The sequence below is a fragment of the Armigeres subalbatus genome, chromosome 1, assembly GCF_024139115.2.
Source record: "Armigeres subalbatus isolate Guangzhou_Male chromosome 1, GZ_Asu_2, whole genome shotgun sequence".
Taxonomy (NCBI): domain Eukaryota; kingdom Metazoa; phylum Arthropoda; class Insecta; order Diptera; family Culicidae; genus Armigeres; species Armigeres subalbatus.
The window spans coordinates 302,525,129-302,542,898 of record NC_085139.1 but is presented as its reverse complement, the minus strand read 5'-3'; the positions used below and the strand labels follow the sequence as shown (position 1 = coordinate 302,542,898).

Genomic DNA, 17,770 nt, shown 5'->3' with positions numbered 1-17,770 from the left:
AAGCTCATTTGTGTGTTTCGAAAAAGTCAGCTTCGAGTCGATGTGCACCCCGAGAACTTTGGCACTCCTTACCTTCTTGACGGTCCCATCAGCTGTAACGAGATCAGGCAGTTTTTTGTGTCTTCCACCTTGGCAGATATGGAGGAAGTTCGATTTTGCAGTGGAAAAGTGTAGTCCGTGCTTCTCAGCCCAAGCAACCACTCCGTTGAGCGCAGTCTGAGCTTCCGATCTGGCTTTTTTGGGGAATTTGTTAAATGCGATGAGTATCAAATCGTCAGCATACAGGATGACTTCGACGTCTTGAGGAACGGCTTTGCAAATTGCGTTAATCGCAATGTTGAACAACGTGGGCGCGATAACGGACCCTTGTGGAATTCCATTTTCAAGCAATCGGCGATTAGAAAAGGCTCCATCAACGAACACTCGGAAGTTTCTTTCTTCGAGAAAATTGCCCACGTACCTTTGCATTCTGCTACCAAGTTGCCATTCGCTAACGGTGGTGATAATTGGATGTCTCCATGTTCGATCGAAAGCCTTCGATAAATCAAGCAGAACAACTTCCGCGTGCATACCGTTATTAAGTGAGCCCTCCAGTATGGTTTCAAGATGCGCAAAGTGACGGTCAACTCCCATACCAGGACGAAAAGCAAACTGTTTATTTCCGAGTCGATTTTGGGATTCGATTTCTTGTGATAAACGTCGATTAACCATTCGTTTCAATATTTTCCCGACGCAGCTGGTCAGAAATATGGGTTTGTATTCATCCGCTTCGTTTCATTTTTTCCAGGCTTTTTGAGTGATATAATCACAGTTTCTTTCCATTCAACAGGAATGTTCCCACTGCTCCAAACACTATTGTATAAATTTAGCAGCAGTAGTTTCGCCTGGATAGGCAAGTGTTTGAGTAGCGGATATCCAATTCTGTCAGGTCCCTCCGAAAGTCCAGCAGCTTTTTTCAATGCCCAACACAGCTCACTGAAGCTGAAGTTTGCATCAAGCGGTGATTGATCCACGTTAGGGTTGGGTACTCTTCTCTCTTCCTGTGCTTTCTGCTCTTGGAACGTTCTGGAATAACCATCAGTAGCCGATACCGCAGCAAAATGATCCGCAAGCGATTCAGCCATGTGAGCTGGCACATTTGTTACCGTACCATCAATCCGAATATATTTTTTGTTGCTTCTTCTTTTTCCACTCAGCGCATTTATTTTGTCCCACAGTTGTTTCGATGTTGCGTTGGGGTTGATTCCACCTACAAATTTTTCCCAACTGGCTTTCTTTGCTTCTGCTATTACATTACCTGCTTCTCTTCTTGCCTTCTGAAAATCCTCCAGCGCTTGCTTCCTCCTTGGATCATTCACATCCATCCGTCGCAGTGCTCGTAAAGTCTTTCTTCTCCGCTTGATCGCTTTCTTCACTGTTTCACTCCACCAGGGAACCGATTTTGGTCCCGGATATCCACTAGTACGTAGTACTAGTACCCAAGAGGAGGAGTTTAGACCGACTATTGGAAAGTTCAGCGCTCACCGGCTGACGAACGAAAACGGCCTACGACTAATTGATTTCGCCGCCTCCAAGAATATGGCCATTCGCAGCACCTACTTCCAACACAGCCTCCCGTATCGGTACACCTGGAGATCACCACTGCAGACAGAATCACAAATCGACCACGTTCTGATTGATGCACGGCACTTCTCCGACATTATCGACGTCAGGACATATCGTGGCGCTAACATCGACTCTGACCACTATCTGGTGATGGTTAAACTGCGCCCAAAACTATCCGTCATCAACAATGTTCGGTACCGACGACCGCCGCGGTACGACCTAGAGCGACTGAAGCAACCTGATGTCGCCACTGCATACGCGCAGCATCTCGAGGCAGCGTTGCCGGAAGAGGGTGAGCTCGATGGGGCCCCTCTTGAGGACTGCTGGAATACAGTCAAAGCAGCCAGTAACGACGCAGCGGAGAACAACGTCGGGTATATGGGTCGAAGTCGACGGAACGATTGGTTCGACGAAGAGTGCAGACAGATTCTGGAGGAGAAGGACGCAGCGCGGGCGGTCGCGCTGCAGCAAGGTACCCGGCAGAACGTGGAACGTTATAGACGGAAGCGGAGACAGCAGACCCGCCTTTTTCAGGAGAAGAAACGCCGCCTGGAAGAAGCGGAGTGCGAGGAGATGGAACAGCTGTGCCGTTCTCAAGATACACGCAAGTTCTATCAGAAGCTCAACGCATCCCGCAAAGGCTTCGTGCCGCGAGCCGAAATGTGCCGGGATAAGGATGTGAGCATCTTGACGGACGAACGTGTGGTGATCGAAAGGTGGAAGCAGCACTACGAGGAACATCTGAATGGCGCTGAGAGTACAGGCAATGAAAGTCAAGGCAGCGGAGGAGATGACTACGTCAGTTCAGCGGACGATGGAAGCCAACCAGCCCCCACCTTGAGGGAAGTTAAGGATGCCATTCAACAGCTAAAGACCAATAAAGCAGCTGGTAAGGATGGTATCGGAGCTGAGCTCATCAAGATGGGCCCGGAAAAGCTGGCCACTTGCCTGCACAAACTGATAGTCAGAATCTGGGAAAACGAACAGCTACCGGAGGAGTGGAAGGAAGGGTTATATGCCCCATCTACAAGAAAGGTGACAAACTGGAGTGTGAGAACTTTCGAGCGATCACCATCCTTAATGCCGCCTACAAAGTGATATCCCAGATTATCTTCCGTCGTCTGTCACCATTAGTGAACGAGTTTGTGGGAAGTTATCAAGCCGGCTTCGTTGACGGCCGCTCGACAACGGACCAGATCTTTACTGTACGGCAAATCCTTCAAAAATGCCGTGAATACCAGGTCCCAACGCACCATCTGTTCGTTGATTTCAAGGCGGCATACGACAGTATAGACCGCGTAGAGCTATGGAAAATTATGGACGAGAACAGCTTCCTGGAAAGCTTACCAGACTGATCAAAGCAACGGTGGATGGTGTGCAAAACTGTGTGAAGATCTCGGGCGAACACTCCAGTTCGTTCGAATCGCGCCGGGGACTAAGACAAGGTGATGGACTTTCGTGCCTGTTGTTCAACATTGCGCTAGAAGGTGTCATGCGGAGAGCCGGGTGTAACAGCCGGGGAACGATTTTCAACAGATCCAGTCAATTTATTTGCTTCGCGGATGACATGGACATTGTCGGCCGAACATTTGCAAAGGTGGCAGAACTGTACACCCGCCTGAAACGTGAAGCAACAAAAGTTGGACTGGTGGTGAATGCGTCAAAGACAAAGTACATGCTTGTGGGTGGAACCGAGCGCGACAGGGCCCGCCTGGGAAGCAGTGTTACGATAGACGGGGATACCTTCGAGGTGGTCGAGGAATTCGTCTACCTCGGATCCTTGCTAACGGCTGATAACAACGTTAGTCGTGAAATACGAAGGCGCATCATCTGTGGAAGTCGGGCCTACTACGGGCTCCAGAAGAAACTGCGGTCGAAAAAGATTCGCCACCGCACCAAATGTGTCATGTACAAGACGTTAATAAAACCGGTAGTCCTCTACGGACATGAAACATGGACAATGCTCGAGGAGGACTTGCAAGCACTCGGAGTATTCGAGAGACGGGTGCTTAGGACCATCTTTGGCGGTGTACAAGAAGACGGCGTGTGGCGGCGAAGAATGAACCATGAGCTCGCCCAGCTCTACGGCGAACCCAGTATCCAGAAGGTAGCTAAAGCCGGAAGGGTACGATGGGCAGGGCATGTTGCAAGAATGCCGGACAGCAACCCTGCAAAGATGGTGTTCGCTTCCGATCCGGCAGGTACGAGACGACGTGGAGCGCAGCGAGCGAGATGGGCAGACCAGGTGCAGAACGACTTGGCGAGCGTGGGGCGTATTCGAGGATGGAGAGATGCGGCCTCGAACCGTGTATTGTGGCGTCAAATTGTTGATTCAGTGTTATCTGTATAGATGTAGACTGAATAAATGAATCAATGATATCCACTAGTACGAGGAATCGATTGCTTGGCAGCGTCAAACACTAGTTGGTTGAACTCGTTAATCGTGTAGTCCTTCTTGAGATCCATCCTTCCATTTATTTCCTTCTCGTATTTTTCCCAATTCGCTTCATTGTAACGCCACCTTGGTCTGGAACAGACTGTTGGTACAGAACGACTAGTAACCAGTCTGATTGGGAAATGGTCACTGCCATTGCTGTCTTCTTCGACGTACCAGTTGAACTGCGATGTTATTTGCCACGATACCAGCGATAGGTCAATTGCAGACGTGGATTCATCAGCGAAATGGATTCGGGTATGCGTACCATCGTTGAGAACAGCTAGTCCATTGTCACAACAGAATCTATCAATCATGCCGCCTCGTGAGTTGGTTGATAGTGACCCCCATTCGGTGTTAGCTGCATTAAAGTCACCCATAATCACAACTGGTTCCGGTAGTTGACGGATCAAATCTTTAAGTAGCTTCTCAATTTCATTCAGGGATGGCTTGTTCGGGGGAAGGTAAATGCTGACTATTGTGGCTTTGAATCCTGTATCAACTTCAACGGCCAATGCTTGTAACTCTGTCTGGATTTGTAATCGTCGATGAGGAATTCCCTTCCGCACTCCAAGGGAGACCCCGTGCGTGGCTTTGTTGTGCGAACCTTCAAGGAGATACATTTCGTAGTCCGTGATGTTGGGAGCACAGTCTAAAGGTGTCTTTGTTTCTTGGATTGCCAGTATACTAGGAGAGTATTTATTAATTAGTAGCTGTAGTTCGGGTAGTCTGTAGCGTAGTCCAGCGATGTTCCATTGAATAGCATAAGTGTTGTCAACAAGCTTGGGAGATTTATTATTCCGTTGTGGTTTACTGGTTGTGGAGGTCATTTTTGTTTCGATGATGCTTCTTCCTGTGTTTTCGGTTGATGTAAATCGTGTCGCCTTCCGAATCAATCTCCGTTGCAGTCAATGTTCCACCTTCTTCCGTTGGTGTATCCACATTGTTGTTTTGCTTGGGCTCATCGTACTCAGCGTTCGCAGCAACCACCTTTTTCATGGGTGGAGGACGAAACTCAGCTCCAGATGTTGCTTCCGGAGACACTTCTTTCGCTCGTTTGCTTCGTTGATCCTTCTTGCATTCCTTGCTTCCACCTTCCGATTCCATTCTGCACTGGCAATTTGGATGATTCTTCAGCTCACCAATCACTGAGGACAGTTGACTACGGAGAGCGGCCAATTGTTCTTTCAAGTTGGCGATTTCTTTGTCCTTAGCATCTTGATTTCCTTCATCCCGTTTTTTGCTGATACTTGCATAGGATTTCGAGTTGAAACGACTATCGTAGCATTTCTTAGCTTCAGGATAAGTGAGCCCTTGTTCCACCTTGATCCTCACAATCTCGTTCTCCATCTTGTACATGGAGCAGTTCCGGTCGATTGGTTTATGCTCTTGTTTGCAATGGAAGCAATTGGCTTTGTCTGTGCAGTCTTCGGATTTGTGATCTGGAGATGAACAGTTCTGGCATCGGGAAGGATTCTGGCAGCGAATTCTGGTGTGTCCATATTCAAGGCAACCATAACACAGCATCGGAGCGGGAAAATAGATCCGCGTTGGCACTCTCAGCGCACCAAAATAGATGAACTGAGGCCAGGTTGTTCCAGTCAAGGTCAAAACCAAGGTTGGGGTGTTAACTCTCATTTTATCGATCGTTTTCGTCAGACGTCGCACCGATGTTACCCCTTGAGGTGCCAGTTCAGCCTGCAGCTCCTCTTGCGTCATTTCCAAAACTTCAGGACAGCTAACAATACATCTGCTGTAGTTGAGTGTAGGATGAACTGTTATTTCAACTGGCGTACCGTCAAACAAACTTTGCATACCAAACAACTTGTTGGCATGCGCTTGATTTCGTACTTTGACGATGTATTTCGTTCCTCTTGCTTCCGTGACTGCAGTGTAGGCATCACCAATCAAAGATTGGATCGACTTTCCAACTATGAAGGGATGATTCTTCGGAAGAACATTGTCATTTCCTGCTTTGAGAGAGAGTACAATAACTTTTCCGTGCTTCCCTCCGGATCCATCCATCTTGGACATCCGGCTCCATAATCATCCGGCGGCCGAGGCAGCCCGTAGCTCGATGAAGAGGCCATCTGGCCTCGCAAAGCAGAAAATAATGGCCAACCAGATGTTGCTGATTGTTTTCGTTCCGATTCAGAAAAAGAAATCGAAACACAAACTAAACCCGACAACGACGACTTGACGCACAAGCGATACCACCGTGCTGAAAACCGGGCGACGGAGGTTTTCCCGGTCTATGCCGGTTGTCACTCTCGCGGATAACCCGATTCGAAACCGAAAATACTACTTCGACCGACTGTCCGACCGTTTTAATATCGCTTTACCAAATAAAAAGAGGATAAAGCTTCCAATAATTACCAGGTGGTATAATAAATTGATGTCTGTGCTAGGAAAGTGTATCGTGGGGTTAGTGCTTCTTCATAGTTACTCGATTGCGTACCCAGCACGTAATGGGCACAATACCAGCTGTCAGATGCAAATTTTATACCATTTTTGATCGATCAGTCATCGATGGAATCGTAAAGCCGAATAGCAGCTTCCAGTTGGATGGACTTTAAGTCTCCAACCATGAAAAAAGGATTAATAATATTCATCAGCCACATCGCTGCATCGGTGGGTCGAAACCGAACGCAAATATATTTATTTGTAGCGGTGGAGGCATACGTGTATCGTTTTCTATGGCACCGGTGGAAAAGTGATAGGAAGTTGAAGAATTGATTACAAAAAGTCCTTTCCAGGACTAAAACTATTTATTCAGGAAGAAGTATTGAACGTTGGGAAAAATCTTCACTCAGTCAAACTCGAATAGCCTCGGCTTCAGTTTTCGAATTTTCTCCGTTTAAACGACAGTGACGGTTCATTATTTTCAATAATGCGCCTTTTCGAGCACTAACAGCAGCTAAACAAAATTTTCCAAGGTGGCGGCTTCAACGACTTGGCTGTTTCTGGCAAGATTCTTTGGTTTTGTTTCTGTTAAAGATTGGAAATTAAATCGATTTTTTCCGGGCCATGCAAAGGAGTTTGATCCGAGATGAATTTTCTTCAAAGTGCAAAACTTTATCGTTTGGCGACGACTGAAAGTTGCCCTTCGGTAGCAGAATCACAAGCGCGAGTCGGATGGAGATGATGCAATAAATTTGTTTGAATGGTACGGCTACGCCGATGGCACCGAAACGGTCCCTTTTTGCGATCAACTCTTTCTTTCTAGGAAATGCTGGTCCTGAGAAGAACCATTTTCCCCCAATTGCGCCTTTTCCAATAACTAACTGCATCCAAACGCTTGTCGGAACCTTGCGTTGAAATTGTCCGACAGCCACTCGATGATTTTTCACTAAGACGCCACCATTTGGAATAAATTTTCAGCATTGCCACTGGTGTCACTGGTGCTGCTGTGTCCGCTCCGCTGCGTCTACTGTGCGTGGAATCTTGTGAGACCGACCTTAGCGGAGTTCCGATCAAAGTGGGTCGGGCGCGTGCCAGAAAACAGTTTTTTGTATTTGAACAATTAAGCCCGTTAGCCCCGCCCGTTAGGGGCCCTCCTTAGCCGTGCGGTAAGACTGTTGGTAAACCAAGTTGGCTAAGCTATTTCTGCTTTGTCTTTCTGACTGAAAGGCATCATCTTAGGCAAAAAGGAGCGTAGAAAAATACAAAAAGAAAGAATCACACTCAGCAGGCATTGTTGACAAATTGCACCACTGGTTGCTGTTAACAATTTTCACTAAGGTGGCGTCTTCATCGATTTGACTGTCGTTGGCGGAAAGTGAACTTTCTGGCAAGAATCTTTAGTATTGTTTCTATTAGTCATTGTAAATGAAATAGATTTATTTCGGTCCACCATTTTATACAAAACAAAGTTGATCCGACATGAACTTTCTTCAAAGTGCAAAACTTAATTATTTGGCGACGACTAACAAGGCGCACAAGCCCAAGTCCTGGTGTTAGGTGGGACGCTAAACAGCCCTGACACGACGGCCCTCCGGCGAGACAGGAGGTTTGCGCAGGCCCAATAAGCCGCCTGGAAAACCAATCATTACGAACAATATAAGAGATAATGCGACTCGATATAATCGGCAAAGACCTAGGCGACGAATACAGGATCACGATTGGAAGCTTGGAACATGGAACTGCAAGTCGCTAGGTTTCGCAGATTGCAACAGGATGATCTACGATGAATTACATCTCCGCAACTTAGACATCGTGGCGCTGCAGGAGATTTGCTGGACAGGACAGAAAGTGTGGAAAAGCGGGCATCGAGCGGCTACCTTCTACCAAAGCTGTGGCACCACCAACGAGCTGGGAATTGGCTTTATAGTGCTGGCTAAGATGCGCCATCGTGTGATTGGGTGACAGCCAATCAACGCAAGGATGTGCAAGCTGAGGATTAAAGGCCGTTTCTTCAACTATGACATCATCAACGTGCACTGTCCACACGAAGGGAGACCCGACGACGAAAAAGAAGCGTTCTACGCACGGACATATGATGGATGCCCACTGCGGGACGTCAAAATCGTCATCGGTGACATGAACGCGCAGGCAGAAATATCCACAAGGCCACATGGAGATCACCTAACCAAGAAACGGAAAACCAAATCGACCACGTTCTAATCGACGGTAAGTTCTTCTCCGACATCACGAACGTCCGCACTTACCGCAGTGCGAATATTAATAAAGCGCCAGCAGGAAGATCAAGACCGTGAAGAGACGGAGCAACTGTTCCGCGCTAATAACACACGAAAATTCTATGAGAAGTTAAACCGTTCACGTAAGGGTCACGTGCCACAGCCTGATATGTGTAAGGATATAAACGGGAATCTTCTTACGAAGCGTGAGGTGATCCAAAGGTGGCGGCAACACTACGAAGTACACCTGAATGGTATGGTGATGGCCCTTGGAGAACGCGCGCAGGACATAATTTTACCGGCTCCGGATCTCCAGGAAGTCCAGGAGGAGATTGGCCGGCTGAAGAACAACAAAGCCCCTGGGGCTGACCAACTACCAGGAGAGCTATTTAAACACGGTGGTGAGGCACTGGCTAGAGCGCTACACTGGGTCCTTACCAAGATTTGGGAGGAGGAAGATATGCCGCAGGAGTGGATGGAAGGTGTCGTGTGTCCCATCTACAAAAAGGGCAATAAGCTGGATTGTAGCAACTACCGCACAATCACATTGCTGAACGCCGCATAAAAGGTACTCTCCCAAATTTATGCCGTCGACTAGCACCAATTGTAAGGGAGTTCGTGGGGCAGTAACAGGCGGGTTTTATGGGCGAACGCTCCACCACGGACAAGGTGTTCGCCATTCGCCAAGTACTGCAGAAATGCCGCGAATACAACGTGCCCACACATCATCGACTTCAAAGCCGCATATGATTAAATCGTTCGGGACCAGCTATGGCAGCTAATGCACGGATTTCCGGATAAACTGATACGGTTGATCAAGGCGATGATGGATCGGGTGATGTGCGTTGTTCGAGTTTCAAGGGCATTCTCGAGTCCCTTCGAAACACGCAGACGCTTATGGCAAGGTGATGGTTTTTTTGTGTCTGCTATTCAACATCGCTTTGGAGGAAGTAATACGAAGGGCAGGGATTGACACGAGTGGTACGATTTTCACGAAGTCCGTCCAGTTATTTGGTTTCGTCGACGACATTGATATTATGGCACGTAACTTTGAGAGGATGGAGGAAGCCTTCATCAGACTGAAAAGCGAAGCTAAACAGATTGGACTAGTCATCAACGCGTCGAAGGCGAAGTACGTGATAGGTAGAGGCTCAAAAGAGGACAACGCACGCCATCCACCACGAGTTTGTAATAGTGGTGACAAAATCGAGGAGGTTAAAGAATTCGTGTACTTTGGCTCACAGGTGACCACAGATAACGGTTCCAGTAGAGAAATTCGGAGACGCATCATGACAGGAAATCGTACGTACTTTGGGCTCCGCAAAACGCTCCGCTCGAATAGAGTTCGCCGCCGTACCAAACTGACTATCTACAAAACGCTTATTAGACCGGTAGTTCTCTACGGACACGAGACCTGGACGATGCTCGTGGAGGACCAACGCGCACTGGGAGTTTTCGAAAGGAAAGTGCTGCGTACCATCTATGGTCGGGTGCAGATGGCGGACGGTACGTGGAGGAGGCGAATGAACCACGAGTTGCATCAACTGTTGGGAGAACCATCCATCGTTCACACCGCGAAAATCGGAAGACTGCGGTGGGCCGGGCTCGTAGCCAGAATGTCGGACAGTAATCCGGTGCAAATGGTTTTCGACAATGATCCGACGGGAACAAGAAGGCGAGGTGTACAGCGGGCAAGGTGGATCGATCAGGTGGAGGACGATTTGCGGACCCTCCGCAGACTGCGTGGTTGGCGAAGTGCAGCCATGGACAGACCTGAATGGAAAAGACTTTTATGTGCAGCACAGGCCACTCCGGCCTTAGTCTGATAATAAATAAATAAGCAACTGATAGCAGCGTAGTTTGTGCTTTGTACTGGCTCATATAGCAAAGCTCTTGGCCGAAGTGTTCGAGAAGGCGCGTAAAGTTGAATCCTGGGGCCTCATTGCGCATCTCCTTTCGACAGCTCTTTCGTATGACAGTTTGCATGGTTTGCTCATTTTAAGTCGAGGTGCGCAATGCCACCCCTGGCTAGTGAATCGGACTGCTTGTGTCATATGTATTTCTACGTTTACTAAGGATATTCAGTCCCAGCAGACGACAGCGATCAGCGTAGGACGGCAAATTAAGAAGGTCCCTCCAAGAGAGATGGCGCAGTGTGTTGCGGACGAACTTATGCTGAACAGCTTCCAAACGAGCTGTCCAAACGGCCTGATAAGGATTCCAAACAACAGAAGCAAATTCCAAATGAGAGCACACCAACAACGAGCAGTAAAGTCCTTTGAAGCACAAAGAATTCCAGAATTCACTTGAAATTTTGAAAATGAATCCAAGTTGACGATTCGCTTTATGGTTGGTTGACATGGTTGATGGGCTACAGCTCTTCGATGAACCTACGCCGAATGGAGTATCCTTCTCCACTGGACTCGATCCTGGGCCAATCGCTCCCAGTCGCCCTGAACATTGAGCGCCCTCAGGTCCTTTTCAACTGCAAAAAGCCATCGTGTACGCGGCCTTCCACGAAACTTACGGCCTCTTTCGGGTTCTCTACTAAATATTATCTTCGCTTGACGTTCTTCCGGCATACGAACAATGGCCCAGCGTAGTCTGCCGTGTTGTATAAGCTTAATAATTCGTGGTACAATTCGTGATTCATGCGACGCCGCCAGATACCTTTTTCTCCTGTTTACCGCCGAGTATTGTCCGCAGCATCTTATGCTCAAACACTCCGAGAGCTCTCCGATCAGCCTCCTTTAACGTCCATGTTTCATGGCCGTATAAAGCCACCGGAAGAATCAGAGTAGTATACAGCGCGAGTTTTGTTTTCGTTTGCAGACTACTGGACTTGAGCTGATTACGAAGTCAATAATAAGCCTTATTTGCAGCTGCAATACGCCTTTTCATCTCGCGGGTAACATCATTATCGCACATCACTAATGTTCCAAGATACACAAATTCTTCCACCACATCGAATTTTTCACCATCCATCACCATTTCACTACCACCACCACTAATGAACCCACGTTGATTGCAAGCGACCATGTACTTCGTTTTGCTGGTATTGATCGTGAGTCCAATCCTCGCTGTCTCCCTCTTAAAAGGCACAAAAGTCTCTTCCACGGCACGGCGATCGATTCCGATAATATCGATATCGTCCGCAAATCCCAAGAGCATATGCGATTTTGTGATAATGGTTCCGCTTCTTTGCACACCAGCTCTCCTAATCGCTCCCTCGAGCGCAATATTGAACAGTAGATTCGAGAGTGCATCACCCTGCTTTAATCCATCTAAGGTAACAAATGACGTCGATATTTCATCCGCAACCCTCACACTTGATTTCGATCCGTCCAACGTTATACGAATCAGCCGTATCAGTTTCACCGGAAAACCATGTTCAAGCTTAATTTGCCATAATTCATTCCGTTTCACTGAATCGTACGCCGCCTTGAAATCAATAAACAGATGATGTGTCTGCAAGTTGTACTCCCGAAATTTATCAAGGATTTGTCTCAGGGTAAACATTTGATCCGTCGTTGATCGGCCCTCACGAAAACCTGCTTGGTATTCGCCGACGAAGGACTCTTCAAGCGGTCTCAATCTGTTGAACAGAATGCGGGACATAATTTTGTACGCTGAATTAAGGAGGGTATTCCTCGGTAATTGGCGCACTCCAGTCTGTGACCTTTCTTAAAGAGAGGGCAAATGAGGCCGTCCAACCAGCTAGCAGGCATTTCCTCGTCTACCCATATTTTCGACATAATATGGACTTCATAAAGCTGTTCACTGCCATGTTTGAGAAGTTCAGCCGGGAGCTGGTCCTTCCCCGCAGCCTTATTGTTTTCAGCTCTTGAACAGCTTTTTTAACCTCATCTAGTGTAGGTGACTCCACAGCTTGTCCATCGTCGCTAATATGTATTCTGTTCACCGATGCACCGTCACTTCCACTATTCAACAAAGTCTCGAAGTGTTGCTTCCACCTGGAAGCCACTTCGGTTTTATCTGTCAGCAAATTCCCTTGTTGGTCGTTGCACATGACGGGAGATGGCGCTGTCTTTCTCCGCACGCCATTGACAGATTCATAAAACCTCCGCATATCGTTCTGCTCCATTTTTTCCTGCGCCTCACTAATAACTTGTTCTTCGTACTCTTTCTTCTTCCTGCGGTGGGTTCGTTTTTCGGCTGTTCTTGCCTCCGTGTACAGATCTCTATTCGATCGGGTACCCGACACCAACATTCGGCTTCTGGCAACGTTCTTCTCGTCTGTCACTCTCTGACACTCCACATCGAACCAACCCGTCCTGGGTCGCCTCTGTGCAGTGCCTACCACTTCTCGTGCTGTTGTGCTCACCGCTCCATGGATCGACTCCCATAGATCGTTGATGTTGTCGCTAACGTTGATTGCACTTATCCGTTCGTCGAGCTTCTGGCGGTACTCAGCCGATACACCTTCCACCGACAATCGCTGGATATTGTAACGTATCGTTCGCTGTGATCTTAGTAGCATTTAGTAGCATTTAGGAATGGCAAGAACCATCATATTTCGATCGCACCTATCATTGAAGTCGTCCAAGTGTTTCTGCAATTCTAGGCTTCGAACAACGAGGTAGATTTTGAGATCATCCGCAAATAGCAGCAGTCCTCCACGTTGCACGTCATTCACAAAGAGCGAAAACAGCAATGGACCCAACGTGCTTCCTTGGGGAACTCCGGAGCCGTTTGAGAAGCAACGAGATAAGTGTTTTCCTTTATTTCTGGTTACTTGGCATTGCACTAGGTAGGAACGGAGCCAGTTGCAGAACCTTGAATAGCATCCAATTTTTTTTTTTTTTTCAATTTAGCAAGCAGTACGTCGTGATTGGCTTTGTCAGAGGCTGATTTGCGATCTGTATAGGTACACGGCATCGACTTGAAACTTTTTGGACGTGTTGTCCATACAAAACGAGGTAAAGCTCACGAGATTCGTTTGAATCGTTGAAAGAAACCATGTTTGGACGGTTTGGACGATCCGAATAACCAGAAGGAAAAAGCGAACCTGGGCAGTCTAGACTCTAGAGAGTCTACTCAATTTGAAGAAATAAGGTTTGTCAACCAAAGTTATGTTCATTCGTTAGATTGTAGATAACGCAGACTGCCATTCAAACACAAACACAGTGATAAGTGGCCACTCATCACGACTGTACAGAATCAAAAATATCTGAAGATATTCTGAAAATTTTGAGTCATTACAATGATCTGAATCGGAAGGATCTGATTAATCCTAAATATAAAAAAAAATTATCAACCATTTGAACACGTGCATTGCGATTTCGACAAATCCCGTTTTTCGCATTTTGATATTTTTTAAAGTATTTGTTCCTATGATATCGAACAATTGTTTCTATGATACAAGAAATTCTATAACATTTTCAAAATATATAATGCATAAGGTGTCCCGGATTGGTTCATGAAAAGTCTAGTCACATAAAACGTGATTCATGTTAAGAGGGTAATAAACGTTGCCCTTGAATTAAGTATTGTTATACACTATACAAAAAAGTGATCAATTTGCCACGGATTACGGTCATGGTCGGCTATTGTTATTTTGATGTTCTAAAAATGTAAACTTTAATGCTAATATAAACATCTAGAGTTTAGAACTCGTCAATAAACACGAAATTCATTGTGTTCAGACACGAAAGACTATAATCCTATCACTTACAAAACGACTGAAAATGTTATTCAAGTTTCAACCGTTTTTTAATCGAGGTTTTATCTATTCCTTGGTCGATTGTTGAAAATTGAAAATATTTTGCTTTCAAAAATACACCCTTTGTCGAATTTCGTCAAAACACCTCCTAATCCACATCACTGTTCACGAAACCGCACAGAGACACGTTCTCTCCCGATCACAACCACAGGAAAAACTGATCTCCCAAAAGCGATCAGCGCTTTGCACATCTTCACGCTGTCTATCGCTTCTACACGGCGAGGTAGGTAAAAACCCCTCAGTTGTGACACACCGTGTCACGAACGATCTTTCTGCACAAACACAAACACGTTCTTCGTCACAAATTTCCTTGATGGGTTTCGATCTGTATCATTGCTTCGCAACATTTTCGCAATTTTATGTTCTTTTGTAATCCAATGCCACACTCACCACCATCGAATCACTTCCGCGAACGAGATAAATGGAATTACCCAAATTCCGTAGGAAGGAAAAATCTCCTCTAATTGATCACGTTGAACGGGGGAAAAAAAAGTGTGCACTTCAGCTATTTAAGTGCACTCACACAAACGCCACCAACGGGATCGTACCGCGCGCGACTTGGCGAAATTTTCCTTTCTGTTGGCTACCGCGCCGATCGACTGCCGAAATTTGTCTGACTGCAGACTGAGAAGTCAAAATCCTCCCGAGACTGCGACGCGCGTTCAGCCGCCGGATTCGACTGTGCGTTTTCCTCTCGTGGAAACAAGCAACACCATCAGCCGGGAGAGACATCATCATCATCCATACGGAGTAGTGGTGGGCCATCACGGTCGAGCGTCGTCTCCGCCGCCGCCGCCGCCAGACCCAAGTTGAGTGGAAATCATCATCACCGTCATCGACGGCTGTACGCAGACATGGCGTACCGTTCGTTGGGCGATGGATGGAAAAGCGTGGAAAACTCATCATCGTGAGAGCAGCTGCGATGAGATGCGAGAGAACGCCGTTGGCTGTCGGTCGCAGCGTAGCAGCAGGCTGTTACCTACATGGAATGGATGCAGTGATTTTTTGGCAAACATTTCTTCACGTTTAGACGTTTATGCCTACTGTGACCAGGCGAACGAATGCTGAATAGAATTGGGAGCGATAGTGGAAAACACTATTCTCAGTAGTCGAATAGTGAGGCATGGTAGAATGGGGGAAAATTAAGTTTTCCATTTTTATTCGTCTCAACGTGAACGTCGCGTAGAGACAGTAGGGAAGTAAAAGTAATAAACGATTTGGAAAAGGGGAAGCAACGGGCGAGTTGATACGTAGATTTTGGATGGATTCTGAGCAATTGGAAGCGGATCGTTCAATGGAAATTGGTGTTCATTCTAAGATAAATATAAATATAATTGTGAAAAACAAGACAAGTACCAAGACAAGTACTCAATAAAAAGTAAGTCAAGACACTGCAAAAAGACCTTAATGTTTCAGTCGAAATATGAAATACTGTAGTGCATGGGTGCCCAAAGTGTAGGTCGGGACCCCCAGGGTCGTGGGCTGATCAATGGTCGCGATAGACAAATCTTGATTCAAGCTTTTGTCACTATTTTGTCCCACAAATTTATACCAACTTTTAGATTAGAATCTAAGTAATGATTGGATGATAAGAGAATATGATGAGATGATGATGGTCCCATCACATACCCCTAGTCCCCTACAGGTTTGAGCTGGACGAGCTATCTTTATCCTTTCCGTTACCAACCCCCTTTTTGAAAACGAAAATAAAAATCTTTTTGGCTGTAACTTTTTTGTCTTTTAACATTTTTTTATCGCAACTCGCACCAAAAAGGGCGGAATTTAAGTTTTAGGAGTTTTATGAGTTTCCAGGATTGGTCACTTGGTTCCGGAGTTATTCCGGATTGAAAATGGGTGTTAGCTTTTGGCCAGTTCTCAGAACGCATACTTCGGAAATAATTATTTTAGATATTTTGGTTGGAAACGGCGCATAAACTATAGTAAATATGAATGTGGCCTATATTCCGGATTCCGGACGTTCCACCGGAACCTGTTTACAAGGTCACTTCACGGAAATACGTGAATTCCATCGCATGATGGAATGACTTGACCATCTTGACCATGGAATGAATGACCATCGCATGATGGAATGATCATGACTTCATGATTTCATAAGTTTAAGTTATCAGGAACTTTCTTCAGTGGAGGAAAACAAATAACTAAGTCTTCGGTTAGTTCTGAGTAAACGACGCATCAGCTGTTTATTGGCTACTCTTTTATAGGAGGTGGTTATAAAAGATTACATTGTAATATTCACTTGAAGAAAATCACTTGAAGACGCATTGAGAGTATTGAGAGCGTGGACTGGACGGGCGCATCGAAAATGAAGGAATCTGATGCAAAACCGTAAAAATCCTCCTCATCGGTTTCGATTTGTTGCTGGTTGGTGGTGTTTGCTGAGTCAACTGTAGAATGTTCCGGCGATTTTTGATCGAAATAAACATTCGCGTTGGAGCGTTTCTTCAACTAGGCGCAACTATTGTCTATGGGCTGAAAGTAGACGGCCGCCTCGCGAAATCTGGAAAACATTGGGAGACAATCTTTTAATAAACTTTAGTTCTCAACCATCGTCTAATGTCTGTCTAACTTCGTCATGATGTTTAGGAGTTGCTTTCTATAGGAACGTTTAGGGTTAATAAGATCCAAATTGGTTTTGGGTTTGAATGTAAATACTCTCTCCGAAGGGAATTGGCCATCTTCTAAGAGCACTTCCACGGGAGTCCACATATGGGGCCCTATCGCTATTTCCGGACCCTTTACAGGGACCCACTTTTACACCGAACGTTTCTAAACGGGAATGTAAAATAAGAACGCAACTCAAAATTAGCTGTGGGTTTCCAAATTTAGCGCCCCATATTGGGTTGCTAAATTTCCATACAGGGTTGCTATTTTGTGAAACGTCACTTTGTTTTTGATAAAAAAAAATGCAGAAAATCTGTTTTTCTTTTTCTGAACAATTTCGATGAAATTAAATAGCAAGGGAAATTTGTTTTTATCTAGTGCCCCAGTTCAACTCCGCGAAGTAGTAATTGTAGTTCTAATAGATCAGCTATAATGAGGAGCGATGCGCACCGGCGCCCGCTAGTGCCCGAAATATTCATGGATTTTTCGCAAAAGAAAATTCTACTGTTTTTGTTTTGCAGGTTTTTCCAAGGAGACCTTCCAGGAATCCCTCAGAATGTTCCTTTAGTAATTATTCAGTATGTTTTTCAACTAGTTCCTCCAGAAAATCTCCCGCAAGTTTCTCTTTTCTGTCGTTTATTTTAACATTTCTTGTTTCGGAAATATATGTATAGGATCCCTAGGATCCCTGGCAGATTTATCCGGGAGTTCCTCAGCAATCTTTGTGTT

The 17,770-nt window shown here is 46.1% G+C and overlaps 1 protein-coding gene across 5 annotated transcripts in view; it reads right to left on the bottom strand.

The window, feature by feature from the left end:
• Positions 1–15,048, bottom strand: part of LOC134207832 (glutamate receptor-interacting protein 2) — a 169,104-nt gene extending 154,056 nt beyond the window's left edge. For 3 of the 5 annotated variants that reach the window (XM_062683779.1, XM_062683782.1, XM_062683783.1), the window contains exon 1: positions 14,810–15,048. The gene's annotated coding sequence lies outside the window, so the exon portion shown is untranslated. Of the gene's footprint in view, positions 1–14,371; positions 14,700–14,809 lie in introns of those variants that run through there. The other 2 variants (XM_062683780.1, XM_062683781.1) reach the window with 2 other exon arrangements.
• Between the last annotated feature and the right edge of the window lie 2,722 nt (positions 15,049–17,770).